The sequence below is a fragment of the Phoca vitulina genome, unplaced genomic scaffold, assembly GCF_004348235.1.
Source record: "Phoca vitulina isolate PV1807 unplaced genomic scaffold, GSC_HSeal_1.0 scaffold37, whole genome shotgun sequence".
Lineage (NCBI taxonomy): Eukaryota > Metazoa > Chordata > Mammalia > Carnivora > Phocidae > Phoca > Phoca vitulina.
This window is the reverse complement of record NW_022589740.1, coordinates 16,195,179-16,213,956: the sequence shown is the minus strand read 5'-3', so window position 1 is coordinate 16,213,956 and position 18,778 is coordinate 16,195,179. Positions and strand designations below refer to the sequence as shown.

General features: G+C 41.2%; 1 protein-coding gene across 3 annotated transcripts in view; it reads left to right on the top strand.

Moving 5' to 3' along the window:
- PRUNE2 (prune homolog 2 with BCH domain) overlaps positions 1–18,778 on the top strand; it is a 255,648-nt gene that overhangs the window by 90,512 nt on the left and 146,358 nt on the right. The gene's annotated exons all lie outside the window — the stretch shown is intronic.

Here is an 18,778-nt window from a genome sequence, read left to right as displayed (position 1 = left end):
CCCCATTCCTTACATTCCTTCTGCCAGGTATTTGTTCCTTTGTGAATTCTCTCTTCTTAAAAACTGTCTTGATTTTTTTCTGTATGAGAATCTGTTGGAAGCCAAATGGAGAAGGCAGTGAAGGAGGGGGCAAACAATGTGTTTTTGCTTAAAGGCCCGTCTCCTAATGATATCTCTGGGCTTACACCGTTTTGGCTGTATGAACCCGAAGTGAAGGGATTTAAAACTGAACCATACTTGACAGGAAAGTGTGTTGGTATCAGCATGAATATTAAAAGCTGATATGTCCAGGACCAAGATTTGTGGCATATTTTAAGCATGTCATATAAAGGAGGGGGAAAAAAGCTTTCTTCTTGGAACACGTTGATAGAACTTTCCAATGATTAGTACTTTTTTTTTTTTTTTGCAGACAAATTTAAAGTACATGAAGCTTTCTTTTTTTGTGTTTAATGAAGATTTATTTACAAGTTTCAACTTTAGATATCCACCCATTGTTTGATTTTAGTTGTGGATATTTGCAAACTTTCTTCCGTTTTATGTTCATGTCCCGTGCTGGGCACTAACACGGTACACGAATTTGTTTTTTTGCTAAAAAAGCAAGTAAACATGTTAACATTTAATCTTCCAGTAATGGAATTGGAAACAAAAATCTCAGCAACTTACAATGCTGTTCAGAGATATTTTTCCACTGCCTGTTGTGAGAAGTTAGGGTATGTAAAATAAATGATGTATGGAGCCGTAGGAATGCGACTTTTCCAGACTACCTTATGTCTAAGGAACATTAAACATAGGGTTCTCGTTTAGCAAATAAATAACCATTCATTTCAATGGCTGCGTAGTCTGGACTTTCGTGCATATTTTTGCAAAGATAAGGAGAGGCCATTAGGGATTTAATATAAAATAAATCGCCAAGGGGTCTTCTTGTAGTCCTAGTCTTTCTGCCACATGGTGTGTTACTAATGTGCATAAATGGGCTTAAATGAATTTGTTATCTGTATTACATTTGCAGTATGTATATATTTATATATTATTTTTTAATTGTGTTTAAAAATAAAACATTAAATACATCATTTTGGAGACTTGAAAACATAGAATACGTAAATCAATCAGCTTCAATTAGTATTAAAAATGTCAGTATATTAGAATTGCCTGTGGGTATATTTACCCCACAGAGTTTAATATATTTTAGTTCTGTCATCTATGAGGTAGCCATATGGTTAATTTGTCACCTTATAAGAATAGACTGTTACAGTCCAAGCTCGATTAATGACATAATGCTTATGCACCGTTGAAAGAGTCCGTGTCTTGGTTGTTTTATTGATGCCCTAGGTCAGATTCTGATCATCATGCAGTATTGATGGCTTTAGCTAAGCAAGGGGCTTTGCTGCTTTGCTCTCTTCTTGACTTACTTTCACCATGTTTACAGTTACAGATAGAAAGTGGCAGGAAATGTTCTGTATCATATCAAACGATTTCATTGTACATATTACTGCATCCACAAGGTCATTACCATAAGAGTTTACCTTTGGATCTTCTCTCCTTTTTACAATAAGTGGAAATTATCCTTTTTACAATGACCAATGAAACTTAATAAATTCTAATCTGGTAAGATTTTAAAGATAGATACAGTCTTCTTTAGATGAGATTCTGGAATGATTCCAAATGGTTTTGATACCCTTTTCAAATATAGTTACGCAACTCATAAGAATAGCTTTGATGTTTGTCCCATAGAAATAGCTCTTACTAAACAAATGATCATTTTAAGAAATTATATAGTGATGACAGTTAATTTTTATTACTTTTCATTAATGACCCACCGCATGATGTTGAATTGTTGCATCCATGCTAAATTTTCTCTATTTCATCTTCCACATGTAGCATAAATATATTCTAATACTCTTTTCTGCTAATCAATTTTATTTGAGGCTACCATTTTCAAAAAGAACAAAAAACTTTCTCGATTACATGCACCCACTATTTCCTTTTCAAGCAGTCTTTTTTTTAAAAGAAGATTTTATTTATTTATTTGACAGAGAGAGAGAGAGAGAAAGAGAGAGAGAGCACAAGCCTGGGAAAGAGGGAGAAGGTGAGGGAGAAGCAGACTCCCCGCTGAGCAGGGAACCCGACATGGGGCTCAATCCCAGGACCCTGGGATCATGACCTGAGCTGAAGGCAGATGCTTAACCGACCGAGCCACCCAAGCGCCCCTCCTTTTCAAGCAGTCTTAATGCTATCCTATCATATTTCGAAATATCATTCAATTAAAATATTTATTAGATAACTATTAGACCTTGGTTGATAGCTTTCACTCATATTTGTTTCTGAACACAGATGAAATCACTGTTTTAGGGTGCCTGGGTGGCTCAGTCGTTAAGCGTCTGCCTTCGGCTCAGGTCATGATCCCAGGGTCCTGGGATCAAGTCCCACATCGGGCTTCCTGCTCGGCAGGAAGCCTGCTTCTCCCTCTCCCACTCACCCTGCTTGTGTTCCTGCTCTCGCTATCTCTCTCTCTGTCAAATAAATAAATAAAATCTTTAAAAAAAAAAAAAAAAAAAGAAATCACTGTTTTATATAATCTAATGCAAGGAGTAAGGTAGTTAGTTGGTGAGCGTGTGTGTGTAACCTTTGCATTTGGCTGCTAAGGAAAATACTACTTATTTTGACTTCTCTAAATTTGACCAATTTATCATTTGAGGGTTGTTATTCTTGCTTTTATCACTGCTTTACTGAAGATGTTTATGGGGCATAGGCTTTAACAGCAGGAGGTGTTTTTTGAAAAACGTTAAGCATGAAGTATATTTTGTAATGTATTCATATGTGATTCAGTATTTGTTTCCACTCATTGACAATGTAGGCGCACAGTCCAACATTTATCAGTGATCTTAAATAGATGAAAATCGCCTTTGATCCTCTATTAATCCAGGTGGACGAACAGACAAGCCAAGGCTTGCTGCGGAGGTGAATTCTATGTCCAGAAGACTCAGGTGTAGTGTTCTCCTTTTCCAAAAAACTAACTGATACGGGAGTTATTTAACCTCACAGAGGTTAGCAATCCATTGCCAAAATAGACAGCAGCACTTTGGGGTGATGATGAAAGATAAAAACAAAAAAAAACACGAATTGGAAAATTAATTCAGATATTTTAAATTTAAAATAATAACACCCATAAATGCCATTAAAAAAAATCACTTCATTTGCATACTGCTTTGCTATTTCCTAATAAATTATCAATCACGTCTCTGATAGAAAGACAGAGGCTGGGCTTCTAAGCTCTGAGTCTTTGGTCTCTCGGCTGCTGTTGCTGCACATTCCAGGTTATTTGCCCCTTTATTTTTTAAAAATAGGCACTTGGGCAGGAATCTGTTTTGTGCATATCACATTTGAGTATAAATAAATTATAAACTATACTAAGCAAGTCAGTATTGACTTTAACACAATTGCCACTGAACAAAACAGAGTTTATGGTATCAGTAAAGAGCCACAGCGATCGCCCCATTGTCTTGTTTGCCCTTCTAGTTGGAGCAGAACTCTTACTGCCCAGACCATCCTGGCTTACTGTGCTCACGGGTCAAAGTTCTTTAACCTTCTGACATACACATGCCCTTCCTCGGAGTCCAGCATGGTATAACATGGCCCCTCCTATGTCTCACAAAGGATTAACCCCGTCCCTGCCCAACCCTGAATTTCACAGCTTTCTCTGTTCAATATTCCATTCAGGCTCTATAGTAACAATCTGTATGTTCAATTGTGGCAAAGATACATTTACCTGATCAAAACCTGGCAGCACACTTAAGGTTTGCTCCTTACACATTCGTTGAAAATCAGTGATCTTAAATTTGAATATCATTGTCCTACATAGGAAGTCTTCGACCCTGGTGACCTAGACTGGATCTCATAGGACTCTCTAGTTCTCTTGCCAAAGTTAGCAGCAAGCAGGACAGTGGGTTACGTCCCTTTTCCACAGAGCCTCTCCTGATCTTGGCCTTGGGGGTCTTACCATTTCCAGTATGAAAAAGAATCAGGGGAAGTTGAAACCAAGGAAAGAGAGATTTTGTAGCAACCCAGATCATTTACTACAGAAACCTCCTCCTCCTAGAGGAGGGTCTGGTTGTGTGTTTAAGAACTTTCTAGTGATAAGGGCGCCTGGGTGGCTCAATCGTTAAGCGTCTGCCTTCGGCTCAGGTCATGGTCCCAGGGTCCTGGGATCGAGCCCCACGTCGGGATCCCTGCTCAGTGGGAAGCCAGCTTCTCCCTCTCCCACTCCCCCTGCTTGTCTTACCTCTCTAGCTGTGTCTCTCTCTGTCAAATAAATAAATAAAATCTTAAAAAAAAAAAAAAAAAAGAACTCTCTAGTGATAGTAGAGAGAACCAGGGAGCCTAGAGCTTTCTTTTTTATTTATTTATTTATTTATTTATTCATGAGAGTCAGAGAGAGAGAGAGAGAGAGAGAGGCAGAGGCAGAGGGAGAAGCAGGCTCCCCGCCTAGCAGGGAGCCCGATGCGGGACTCGATCCCGGGACCCCGGGATCATGACCTGAGCCGAAGGCAGACGCTTAACCATCTGAGCCACCCAGGCGCCCAACCTAGAGCTTTCTATGGCCATTTAAGGTGCTCTGGTGAAGGTCCATGAGAATATTCTGATGCTTAATCTTTAGCTGTTTTCTTCCTGGTAAGCACTTCCTATTTTAAAATATGCAATTATTGGGGCACCTGGGTGGCCTAGATGGTTAAGCCTCTGCCTTCGGCTCAGGTCACGATCCCAGAGTCCTGGGATCGAGTCCCGCATCGGGCTCCCTGCTCAGCGGGGAGCCTGCTTCTCCCTCTCCCTCTGCCGCTGCCTCTCTCTATCTCTCTCTCTGACTCTCATGAATAAATAAAACATTTAAAGATAAATAAATAAATAAAATAAAATAAAATATGCAATTATTATCCCATATTCATAGCATCACTATTCACAATAACCAAGAGGTGGAAGCAACATGAGTCCATCGATGGATGAATAGATACGCAAATTTGACATATATAATACAATGGAATGTTCTTCAGCTTTAAAAAGACAGGAAATTCTGACACGTGCTGCAGCATGGATGAACCTGGAGGACATTATGCTAAGTGAAATAAGCCAGGCACAAAAGACAAATACCTCCACTCACATGAGGTACCAAGAGTGGTCCGATTCATAGAAACAAAGTAGAATAGTGGTTGTCAGGGGCTGGGGGAAGGAGGAAAAGAAGAGTCATTGCTTAGTGAGTACAGAGCAAGATAAGAAAGTTCTAGAGAACTTCTGTTGTCGCACAAAAATGTGAATATACTTAACACTACTGAACTCTACACATAAAAATGGTTCAGATGCTAATTTTATGTGATGGTTTTTTTTTTACTACAATAAAAAAAGTCTTAACAATGCAATTGTTATATCGCTGCTCAAGAGATTTAGCTCTTTGCTCTGTATGGGGGACAGGAGGAGAGAAATGTCATTCTGAGGGTGCCTGTCAGCCTGCATGCTTATCATATCCGTGAAATATGTAAAAACAAACAAGAAAGCAAGACCCAAAGCAAAAAAAAAAAGTGAAGTGTGACCAAAAAGGTAGCTAAGGGTGTCTATGGCTACAAAGGAGAAGAGTATTTGCCAGACAATACCCATCCCTACTTTCCTTCATTCCCTGCTTGTGTATGTGTGAATATCTTAAGATTTCTATTTAAAACACCAGATGATACACCACCTCCTTCTCTCTCCTGTTCCAGTTATGGTAGCAGAACTCTCGCAGGGTCTGGGAAGTCATCTCACCCCAGGGAAGGCTCAGGGAGTTTTATGTACTCAGGAATGACTGCTGCGTTTTTAGCTGGCAGTGGCTAGGCCCCTCATGATCCTATGTACCTAGGGAGGTTTCAGGGCTTCTATGAAAGAGACATATGTAAATGAAACCTTGACATTGGCCTAGAGAACCACATTTCGCCTCTACAAATGATAAAGCAGAGTTATTATATAAAGCAGGAATGCAGATTGGTGCATGTAACTTCTAAGTATCCAGACTTTGGGAAAACAATTTTAAAAAATACTAATTATCTAGTTGTATTTCTCTTGCATAGCAATAAATAAGCACATAACTGTATTTTTGTTGTAAAACATGCAGACATTATCAAAAAAAAAAAAAGAAGATAGCTGAAATCCCACTTATCGGGGCGCCTGGGTGGCTCAGTCGTTAAGCGTCTGCCTTCGGCTCAGGTCATGATCCCAGGGTCCTGGGATCGAGTCCCACATCGGGCTCCCTGCTCGGCAGGAAGCCTGCTTCTCCCTCTCCCACTCCCCCTGCTTGTGTTCCTGCTCTCGCTATCTCTCTCACTCTGTCAAATAAATAAATAAAATCTTTAAAAAAAAAAAAAATGAAATCCCACTTATCACCTCAATCCCAAACCAAAAGTAATTGCCAGTTTGGTAAGTGGTTTCTTCTCAGTTCTTTTTCTGTGGATTTTCATATAATGTATCTGTAGAAATATATATATACATATATATATATGTATATATATGAAATGATGAAAAAAAGAAAATAAAGGAATATATTCTTTCTGGCCAGGGAACTCTTATTGCTATTGTTTTGTTTTGTTTTGTTTTTTAAAAAAAATAAGACACTTAAAAGCTAGGTAATTTTAAGAGTACCCAAGTGTCAAAAAGCCCGATCTCTCTCTCAAGAGTAACACTGTGCAGTGCTTGTGTGTGTGGTTTCATTTTGGAAGCAAGCTTAGTAACTGGAAAAAGACATCAATGTTAGCTTTAAGCAGGCGTTCTTTCTCCCCAACCATTCATAATAAAACAGATTGCCGGAGTGGCCTCAAGTATACACCAGACACTGTGAGCTGAGTCAGGGGAAGGTAGGTGGTGAGTCAGGTTCTTTCTTGGAGTCCGCTCACATTCCTGCCTTCTACGATGCTGTTTCCTGGCATGTCCTTCCTGAGGGTCCCTGGTCTCAGAAGCCACTTCTTGCTGCTGGGGACTCTGACACTGTGTGTCTCGAGCTGTGCCCTTCGCTGCCCCTTATCTCGGACCTCCCCTCACCTCCTACCGAGCATCCATCAAGTCCTGTCAGCTGCTCTGCCTAACGACTGAGGAAGCCCTCACCTCGTCCCATCTGCAAGGCTTCCACCTTAGTTCAAGTCCTTCTTCATGCCTTGGACGGTGTTGCAAAGCTGCCTTTCTGTCCTCCTCCTCTTTAGACGAGCCCCTGTCCAATCTGTCGGATTCACCTTCTCCCCTCTTAGGTAGGAGCCGCGTGCACCCGCCTACCGTGCCACGTGACCTGCAGACGAGGCTGGAGGCGCTGTGCTCTCACGGCGAACACAGCACTCACCTCCATTGCTTTTATTCCTCCTGCCCGTCTCTTAACTCCTGAGCCCCTGAGGCTCAGCGCTGCACATCCTCCTCGGCCCTCCTCTGCTTGGGGAAGAATCGGAAGCCCTGCCTCTTCGCTCTCCTAGTTCCATTTATCTTATTCTATCAGAGTGTTTATCGCTTTGTAATGAAGCTTCTGGCTTGCTTACCTGCCTCCCTCCTCCGTACTGCGCCTTTCTTTGAGTATGGAAACTTTGTTTTCCTGGCTCTTAACTGTGAATTCCCAGGACTTAGCAGAGTGTCTGCACCTCGTAGGCTCTCTGTGAACACAGGTTTCAAGAATACAGGTCTTTGACTCCTATGCTAGCTCCAAATTGGTGTCTTCTAATTTTCATTCTTTTCCTCATTCAGATCCTTTTTTATCCTTTTCCTTCCCTATCACCTTCACCATCCTTTTCCTGCTTCTCCTGTGTATTATCCTAGGGGATCTATCATAGTGATATATGGGGAACTGTTGTAGTGAGCTCTTATTTTGACAGTCCTTGCCATGTTTCTTATTTTGGGTCATTGATTCAATCAGTTCCATGACACCGTCTGCAGTCCCTTTTCTTGGCTATTTAAAAAATTCCTTTGGAATTGGCAGGATTTGTAACTTGGGTGGCTGTTAGAAGAGCATTATGCTTTCTTCATCACTTTACATGACAACATTTTATTAATGACCATGCATCTTTTGTAGAGAAAAGGACTTTGTTTACCCAAATTATACACAAACTTAAGTATTAAGAGTCTCGATGAAGCAAAAATGAGGGGGTTGAAGCATTCCGTAAGTTCCCTTGGATTTATAAAATCCTTCAATCATTTGACAGTAATCTCCTGGTCTCGATGTCTATCTGAGTCTCATTCTTTCAATATGAAAAATCAGAGTCTAGGCAGAAGTGAGTAATTCAACACTGAGTGATTTCTGATTACCATTTGATTACAAAGTCACATGTGATTTTTGTGTACACTTGAGATTTTGAATTAACGGGATATATTCACCATCAGTTATAGAACATGGAATATAAAAGCCTGTATTTTTTTAAGTTTATTTTTTTAGTAATCTCTACACCCAAAGTGGGGCTCAAACTCATGACCCCGAGATCAAGAAACACATGCTCTTCCAACTGTACCAGCCAATACCCCCAAAAGTCTATATTGGTTAAATGAACAAAATATTTACATTTTTCTCTCCTTCCTTCATCTGTCCTTTCCTGTTCTTCACTCTGTCTCTTTCTCAGACTTGTTTCCAAGAAACCATAAGGTAGAGATAATGCAGTCGCATGACTTCCAGAGAACTTACACTGACTCTCATGGGGGCTATTGGCAACTCGAAATTAGATTAGATCACAAGTAAGACAAGTTGAGTCACAAACTCTCTGTGGATGGAGGCATGTCTTCAGCTGTTTCAAGACCCAATTGTGTCTGTTAAGATGCAGTTTACAGAATAACACTGGAGGGAGCAGGAATGAGGCAGAATCTTTCTCAAAGGCAGGGGGTTAGTACGTGATTCTTCTCAATGTTGGTCTGGGTCTTGCCAGTTTGGTAACCATAAAGTTATGGTGCTTTGACAGTGTGCAGATGTCTTTGAAGCCCAGTGCCATAGATGGTAGCATTATCCAGAAGGTAGACTTGATGTTCACACACTTGTATGCCCGAGTTGCCCATAGTCGAGTCCTAGATGGAATAATAGTTTATGCTAATTCGTTCTGGAAGTTGGCCAGAGCTGCTTCTCGGCCTCTGACAGCTGAAGTCCAGCCACCTGGGCAGTTAGTTTCTTCAGTTAAACTCCCATTCCCAGGTAAGGCCTATCTATTATCTCAGCCCTGGCCATATGTTAGAGACTTTCTTCGTGGCAGGCAGAAGAACATTGGAGGATCTTTTCCTTCTAGTAGATCTAGATTAGGAGACTGATAATTTGGGGGAATAATAATAATAATTGGTAATATGTTTAATGCTGAGTAGGTTCTGGACACTGTTTAAAACTTCATGTGAATTGTCCCATTTAATTCTTATGGCCACTCTATGAGGTACTTAGTATTAATAATCCCATTTTATACAGCAGGTGCCTGAGGGTATGTAACTTACTCAAGGTGACTCAGCTAGGAATTGGTGGAGAAACTGAGATATATGCCCAGGCACTCCATGTCCTGAGGCTGAGCGCTTCGCTACCATGTTGCCTCTGGGTGCGTCCCGATGATAAGACATGTGGCCTGAGTCAGATTTTCTGCCTCTGCCTTTTACTTTATAAATACATTTATTTATTTTCTCAGAACTACAGTATCTCATCTGTGGAAAAGAGACTTAAAACCCTACTTCATAGAATTACTTTGAAGGGTTATATGTAAAATGCTTAGTAGTTCCTGATACATTTTAAGTGCTCAGTGAATAGTAGTTAGTCTTATTAAATAATTTTAGAAACTCAACTTGGTTGGCTCTAGACCAAGCAAAGCATTGTGAAGAAGCCAAAGGCTAGCTGTGATTGTCTAAAGCCCTCACCAGGTAGCTTTGTAGTATCTTTACAGGCCCATGCCTTTTGGAAAATCAGACTGGAAGGAATATCTTATTTGCTGAGATTCTATAAATGTTGTATGGAACAAAGAACCATGAAGTAGGAATTAAAAGACTGGAATTCTAAAGCTAGATTTGTGATGAACTAGCTAGGTGAATTTAAGCTAATCATGTAAACCCCCCTGTGCCTTGTTTTTCCTTTGTCGGCAAGGATGTGGAGAAAGGGGAACCCTCTTACACTGTTGGTGGGAATGCAAACTGGTGCAGCTACTCTGGAAAACAGTATGGAATTTACCCCAAAAGTTAAAAATATAACTACCCTATGTTCCAGTGATCATACTACTAGATATTTACCCAAAGAATGCAAAAATATTAATTCAAAGGGATACACACACCCCAATGTTTATAGCATTATCTACAATAGCCAAATTATGTAAACAGCCCAAATTTCCACTGACTGATAAATTGATAAAGAGCTGTATTTACTCCATGTAAATACAATGGAGTATTACTCTGCCATAAAGAGAATGAAATCTTGCCATTTGCAATGACATGGATGGAGCTAGAGAGTATTATGCTAAACAAAATAAGTCAGTCAGAGAAAGACAAATACCATATCATTTCACTTATATGTGGAATTTAAGAAACAAATGAACATGGCAGGGGGGAGAGGAGGGGGAAGAGAGAGGCAAACTATAAAACAGACTCTTAACTGTAGAGAACAAATGGATGGTTACCAGAGGGGAGGTGTGTGAGGAGTGCATGAAATAGGTGATGGGGATTAGGGTTGCACTTGTCATGATGAGCACCAAGTGTTGTATGTAAAGTGGTGGATCACTAAATCCTACACCTGAAACTAATATTGCACTGGTTGTTAACTACCTGGAATTTAAAGAACAATAAGGGCCTGAATGGGAGCTAGTAAATTGGATGTACTCTGTAGAACTTTTGATTAAGAAATTCTGTGATCCCAAATCTAAGCCAGTTCAGCTTGGTATTATGGTAGTTGAGTAAATGATGCCTGGAGTTCCTGGTCCCCTCTTGGTTTTTCTCTTGCCTGAATGGAACCTGGTCAGATATCAGAGGGTCACCATTCTGAGCCACTTCCAGGAAGCTCCAGGACAATGTGCCTTGCCATCAGTGGTCTAATGAGATGGTCCCTAGGTAAGCACAATGGACCTCATGTTAGCTTGAGTAATTTCATTCTTCTTTTCAGTCATGAATGACCCTGTCAGGAAAACATCCATCAGTCCTTAGCCCCCTGACTCTAACCTTAGCTTGTCTTCTTTTTTTTGGTGGGAGGGAGGTGCAGAGGGAGAAAGAGAATCTCAGGGATACTCCCTGCTGAGCACAGAGCCTGATGCAGGGCTCAATCTTACAACCCTGAGATCATGACCTGAGCTGAAATCAAGAGTCAGATGCTTAACCGACTGAGCCACCCAGGTGCCCTTAGCTTATCTTTTTCCTCTTGATTAATATCCATCATGCTTATTGCTTGCTGTATGCCATATTATTTACATTATTTTCTTTATTCTTTGTATATTTATTGCCTTGTGTTTCAAAGAGCGTCCTTTTATCCTACTAATTTGCAACCCCTTCCAGCCTAAGAAGCAATGGTCTGAAAGCTCCTTCTGCCTTCTCCCTTATTAGATGTTATAGATGCAGATGTACGAAACTCTGCATGGTGTAACAGACTTGGATTTGAGCAATTCCTTATCCTCACGCTTTAACTTTGGATAAATTACTTAACTGGAAGCATCAGTGTTGTTGTCTGTAAAGTGGAGAAGACCCACCTTTCAGAGACATCATGGGGTTTAGACAAAATGTCATTAAAATGAAGCACCAAGCCAGCACATAATGAGTGCTGGCATTCACAAAGCAGCTAACACAATAAGGCCCAAATCTAGAAAGGGGAAAAGAAAGCCTTACATTAAAAGACCAAAATGAAAACAAAAGTTGAGAAAATATTTGCCACTCATTGTCAAATAATAATATCATTAATGTATGAAAAATCTTCACAAATTAATAAGAAAATAGCTAAGTCCCTAAGTTAAAAAAAAAAATGGACAGAGGTCCTAAACAAATAGCTAATACGTCTATGAAAAAATATTTAGCTTTACAAGTAATGGATAAAATGTGCATTTAAACCCTAATATATACTTTTTTCTGAAGGCATTATTTATTTATTTTTTTAATTATGATGACAAGGGCGTTAGATTCCCAAGCATCAGGCCTCTTTCTCTCTGCCCAGACGATGCCACTGTGGGACACATGGGAGAATTCTGCAGCCCCTCACTCCCCCACATCCTGCCGTCTTGTGACACTAGTCTTGATCTGCCTCAGCCTTCCATGAATCCACTGCTTCTGCCCTGGCTTCATGAAGAGAATGGAAATGCTGATGTTGTCTACTTTGTTAGACCTTCTTTGGGAGAGTGAGCACAGGCCAGTGTAGTGCAAACACCTCTTTGAGGTGTTTCATCATGCTCCCTTCCCTTCCTATTTCTCCCCAGCCCTTTCTTGGGGTCCTGTCCACATCTTTCTCAAGGTGCCCCAGAATCGAAGCTTTCTTCCTTCCCCTTCTGATTCTTCACCCCTCCCTTGGTTTAGAGCTTCTGAGTCTAGTCTGGAGACGGTGGTCTGGTTCTTTGTCTCATCTTCCAAACCAGTCACTCCTTGAGTCCTTTTTCCGTTGTTCAGTTGCATCATGTTGGCCATGACTAGTGGATACCCCATGATCTACTTCTGTGAGACAGAAACCAAAAAGTTAAGTGAAATACTAGGAATGAAAAACATACTGTTTCTTGTATTAAAATTTGATTATAAGGGCCCCTGGGTGGCTCAGTCGGTGAAGTGACCAGTTCTTGATTTCGGCTTAGGTCATGATCTCAGGATCTTGAGATCAAGCCCCATATCAGCCTCTGAGCTCAGTGGGGAGTCTGCCTGAGATTCTCTCTTTCCCTCTCCCTCTGCCTCTCCCCCTGCTCACTCACTCTCTCTTTCTCTAAATAAATAAATAAAATCTTTTAAAAAATAACATTCTATTATATACTCCATCTCGTACTTCTTGTGTATGTACTAGAGGATAAAGATCATCTGGGACAATTCTTGCCTTCCTTTGGCTCTGGCTATAATGCCATAGACTAAAATATATTCGGAGACCAGCAAGGAGATGGTTTCCTTTGGTCAGTTGGGCAAACTGGTCAACCAGGGCTAACACATTTTAGAATCCACAAAAGGAAGGGAAGAAACAATGGCGGTCAAGGACAATCTGACTCCAAAGATCAGTTATAACTATCTATTAATTGAAGGAGAGAGTGAGGAAAGGGGTAGAAGGGAAGAGGGAAGAGATTTATTGAACTCAGCACCTGCTTCTGTCCAGCGCCACGATGGGGATTCCACATGTGATCCTGTTGAACCCTCACAAGGACGCTGGGCTGTAGATCGATTTTTCTCCTTCCCATTTTGGAGCACATCTGACATTGTAATTCTTTGGTTTTGCTCACCAGACTTTGTGGACACAACCTTTCCGCAATAAGCAGGGAGCAGTCTTCTTGTGGATATGAAAGGGCAGCAGCACTTTTGCTTTCTCTCCTGAGTTGTTCATTTAGAAGGACAACGAGAACAAAAATTAAAATTAAAAAAATGAATGATTGAATAAAGGGCATTTTGCATCAGAAGTAAGAATCTCTAGATCTAAGACATGAATTTGGGGTTCTCTACATATTTGTTCTAATGGATTTTGGCAATCTCCTTCCCATCCCTGCCCTATATTATTCTTCACAATAAAAATAATAGAAAAGTGAAAGAATCATTTTTAAACTTGAGCTCCAAATGACAATGAAATGTGCTGTTCTTGACTTCAAAAAGTTTGGTCATTAACTATCTTTCATTGTACTTGGAAGCCTCATTGGATTTCTAACTGTGTTGTTTCCTGAAAGCTTGCTGGATATGATGACACTCCAAATAAACTGAACAGAATTAATTCAAGAATAAAAAAACCATTTCTCCTCGTGTATCTCAATCTGATATTTGCCATATGGGAAGCTCAGCATCATTCACGCAGCAGGGTAATTTATGGCAAACACACATCCACATTCAGCGAATATGGGAAAACACAGCCTCTTTCTCCTTTATTTTTATAAGATTGACTGTAGACTTTTTTCTTTGCTTTGCCTGCACTGATTCAAATTTAATTAAATGCAGGTTTCCTGGCAATAGGGGTGGGAAGTGGGTTGCCGCTGATGGGTAGGGAAAGAATATCAACAACATCAAGTTGCATCTAAAGAGATGGAGAGAATCCCAGAGTTTTATCATGGCCTGCTTCTTAGATGTGAGAATCCAAACACCAGAGGTGACTAATGAGATGTTCTGGTGTTTCCTGGGTTGAAGATTCCCCATTGCCAATGAGGGGTCATTGCAGCTACAAACTCTGCAGTGTTCTATAGTTGAATTACCACTAATTGATCTTTCAATTAATTCATGATTTCTTCTTAACTAAGAAATAATCCCATCTATGTTGACTTTGCTTTTTGACCCTTGTTCATGGTTGCCACATATATATTATCTCTTGTAAACATGGGGTTGCACATTTATCTGTGGGCTTCATTACTTCATCCTTAGAACCAGAGAGTTGAATTCCTCACAGCAGGACCCCTGCCCAACCTCGTGCAGGAGTAGATGCCATGTGAGTGGACAGGGAAGAGCAGAGGCCCAGACAACAGTGATAAAGTAGGAAAGCCTCCTCACTGGCCAGGACTAAGGTCTCATAGCCATGAGCATGCGGGAAAACCTTGTGGAGATGCTTGGTGGTATCCAACTGAAGAGCTCTCTATCTTGCTCCCAGGTAGACTCCAGGTGGAGGGCTTTCTAAGGGATGCTGCATATTCTAACAGTCTTTTTTGTTGTGAATGTTGCTAATTCACGAAGGTCCATTTGAAAAGGGATACCTCCATATGGGAGCCTGCTAGAGTAAAAACTTTAATTTGGAGAGAGCATGATTTCCTGATACTGTGGGAAGCCCGCTGGATGAGAAGCTTGATGTCTGAGGGTTGAGTCTTGGCCCCACCACTTCCTGGTGCTGTGAACTTCAGCAAGCCCAAACTTCTTTGAGTCACATTTGTTCTCCTGCAATGTGGGAATGATTGTGATTGCTCTGGCAACATCCAAGAGTTGTGAGGTCTGATGGGACAATGGGTGGGACAAAACACCACTGTCTTAGTCAATTCAGGCTGCTATAACGGAATACCATAGACTGACTGGCTTATAAACAATAGAAATTTATTTCTCACAGTTTTAATGGGTAGGAAGTCCAAGTTCAAGGGTGGCTGGTGAAGGCCTGCTTCCTCCCCCCTTTTTTTATTTTAAAGTAAACTGTACCCTCAATGTGGGGCTCAAACTCATGACCACAAGATCAAGAATCACATGCTTTACTGACTGAGCCAGCCAGGCACCCCAAGAGTCTGCTTTTTAGTTCTTGTTATGTCCCCACATGGCAGAAGGGGCAAGGGAGCTCTCTGGGTCTCTTTTATAAAGACACTAACGCCATTCGTAGGGCTCTACCTTCATGACCTAATTACCTCCCAAAGGCCCCACCTCCTCATACCATCACGCTGGGGATTAGGTTTCACCACATGCACTGGGGTAGTGTGGGGGTGGACACACAGATGGTCAGTCTATAGCCACCACCAAAGTGGAAGGGATTATTTGAAGGTGAAGTTTCCTGATGTTTATATTGGCTCAAGCTGGCAATGTACTTGTAAGGGACTTGTCTTGAAGCTGTGCATGCAAAACATTTTCCACAGAAGTATAGAAGTATTGATTGTCCATCTGAAAATATGGGGATGTAGCCTGAAGGCAATTATGAAGAAGCTTCAAGCTTCCACTAGACCCTTCCTTGGGTATTCCCCTAGGAGCAGTTGACTCTCAGGAGTTTGTACTTTCTCTTCCCAGCGAGGCCTAGTCAGGACAACTGTCTTAACTCCATCATGAAGCTTATATACACATCTTTTTTTTTGAGAGTTAAAACAGCAAAACAGAGACTTTGATTTGGGTCCTGGTTCACTGAATACAATGAACGAAACCTGTTTGAGTGTTGACTATGTGCCAGGAACTTACTAGTTTCTCTGACCTGCAAATCTGACCTTTGCTCTCTTCTTACTATCGGATTTGTGATCCCTGTGATCTCCGGTTGCCAGGTGTCGCCATACTCAGGTCGTTATCATCATCAAATTGGAATAATCAAAATGACTAACACATCACGGTGCTTAAATTATGTCCAGCATTGCTCTAAGTACTTGCTGTGTATTTGTTTAAGACACTACACTGTCATCAACATCCCCATGTTACAGATAAGGAAGATTGAGTTCTACCTAAAGGCTATGACTAGTAAGTAAAGGAGCTTTGCAACCTGGGAAGTCTGGCCCTATAATCAAGCATGTCAGCACTTGGCCTCAGGAAGCTTTGCAAAAGGGAAATGAGTGGTTTGTGAGTTTAAGGCCCAACATAATAATTATCAACCTGGTTCACAAGATGTTTTTAATATTTTAAAAATAATGTTTTTACCTGTGCTAACTCTACCTGAGGTAAGAGCTTTGTCTCTTTACTGGAATGGATCTGGTTAGTGAGTTAACATTGGTTACTGCATGCCATTTTGACTCTCGTTTCTTTGGTAAAAGTAAGGCACTGATGACTTAGGAAATGCCATGTCTTTAGGAGACAAAAATCTTTCAAAGAAAGGGGTGCTGTGAGTTCTGAGGCTATCCCATACTATGGCACAAACATTATAAAATTGGGAAGGGCACAGAGAACTTCAGCTGCTCGTGATGGCTTCAGAAGCCAGTGACTCTTGAGAAAATTCTTGAAGGATCAAGAAGAGCCGAGTGGAAGAAGGGACAGAAGACATCCTAGATGAAGAATGTTGTGAGGCCACATGTGAAAAAAGGAAGCATGGTTACTGGAGATGACAAGGAGCCAGTGTTGCCGAGGACAGGAAGAATGGAAGGTTGTAGTCCGAGGTGAAGAGATGAGGAGGATGACTGTAAAGGGCCTTGGGCACCATGAGACTAGACCTGGGTTTCTCCTGAGTGGGTGGGAGCCTGGACTGCTGAGGGGTGCCTGTGGGGGCTGGGCGCAGGATGGTGCCATCAGCGGGCCAGGCTGCAGCTGCCCAAGGTCTGAACAAAAGCAGTGCCTGTGGCTATGGAGAAAAAGGGATGAAAGTGTGTGCTGTGTGGGCTTTCCTACCTCAAAAAAGAAATGAACAGAGATGCCTGGGTGGTGCAGTCAGTTAAGCTTCCGACTTTTGTTTTGGGCTCAGGTCGTGATCTCAGGGTTGTTGGATTGAGCCCTGCATCTGGCTCTGTGCTTAGTCTGCTTGAGATTCTCTCTCCCTCTCCCTCTGCCCCCTCTCACGTATGCTCTCTCTCTCTCTCAAATAAATAAATCTTAAAAAAAGAGAAATGAACAGAAATTAGCAAGCAGAAAAAGTGAAACCTATACCAAAAAGATAGTAATAAACATGGCCAGTGATTAATTTTTTTAAAGTCACCAATAAGGATAATTGTATACCACATTGAATAAACTGGTGTTTAAGAGAATAAGATAATAGTAGATAAGTAATAAAGTAACGCAATCTAATAATAAGATGTAAGAAAGAATAATTTGGAAGTAGAATTTTGGATAAAGAAATTTTCAGCGAGTTTAAAAAATTGATAGGACAAATAAAAAGTGTGAATTCCTAACTGGAATTCTCAGATGTAGCACATTCTGTGACTCCTTGGTAGAGAAGGGAGATACAGAGGCCCCTGGGGGACGGGAAGCATCTCAGGTCTTCCCCGGAGGACTTTGAAGGTCCAGGAGCAATCCCCTCCATCCAAAGGGGTAATCCGTCATCCTTCTGGCTTCCTCAACTGTCTCCCATCAGGCCCTTGCACACATGTACCACAAAGAGCCACTGGGTTTCTAATTTGCATGACTCCATTGAGGATCATGCTGTTAAGTGCCATCAGTAATAAAGGCAAGGGAGCAAGTCCAGGAGGAAAAAGAAAGAGAAGATAATGCGTTTGATTTTGAATATTTTGAATTTTAAACACCTAAGATTAATCTAAGGTGATAGAGCCAATAAGCAGTGTCTGTTGGAGATAATAAATACAGGTGTGGGCACACAGGTTAGTAGTGGGGATGAAAACAGACTTGAGGGTCAATGTTGTTCTTGTGGAGAAGGTCAAAGCAACAGAGAGAAGAGAGGATTGCAAGTGCTGTGTTGGGAGTAAAGATAAAGACATGCAAGCAAGGCTAGAAGCTGATGTGTGTCAAGAAAGGAGTCAAAGATGGCCAGAAGCTAGTGCCAGGATTAGGAAAATTAAATTCATGACGCTGGGCTCATTAGTGTAACTCTGACGGACAGAGATTCCTGACTTGAGCCCCGCTGTTGACTATGGCTCATGGAGACAGGGACAACGATTTCTCAAAGTTCTTTGTATCCTTGTTTCTTTTGACCAATGTGAGCTTAAATCTAATATTTCTTTGAGTCTCAGCCATTGGTATCATTTAGGGTTCTTTTTTTCTTCCCTGTAAGCATCAGTTTAAAGATAACCTCATTCATCAGACCATCAATGAACAAAGAGGCCTGGAACTTCGGAGAAATCTGTGGGAGCACCTGAGCTGCCTGGATACTCTCCAAACCTGGTAAATGATTCCTAAAAGATGAGAGAATTCAAATTCTGGCTTCCACTGAGAATTGAATATTTCCCCAACTGCCTGGTGCACAACCCCAGCTGAGACCTAATGCAAGTATTTTGCTTAAGAGAACTCGCAAATGCGAGGTGCTTCTAACAATATGTGTCAAGCAGTGTGTAGCCGATGGTAGGAGTTAGATTTATGCATATTGTGGTTGTCCATTTCCAGC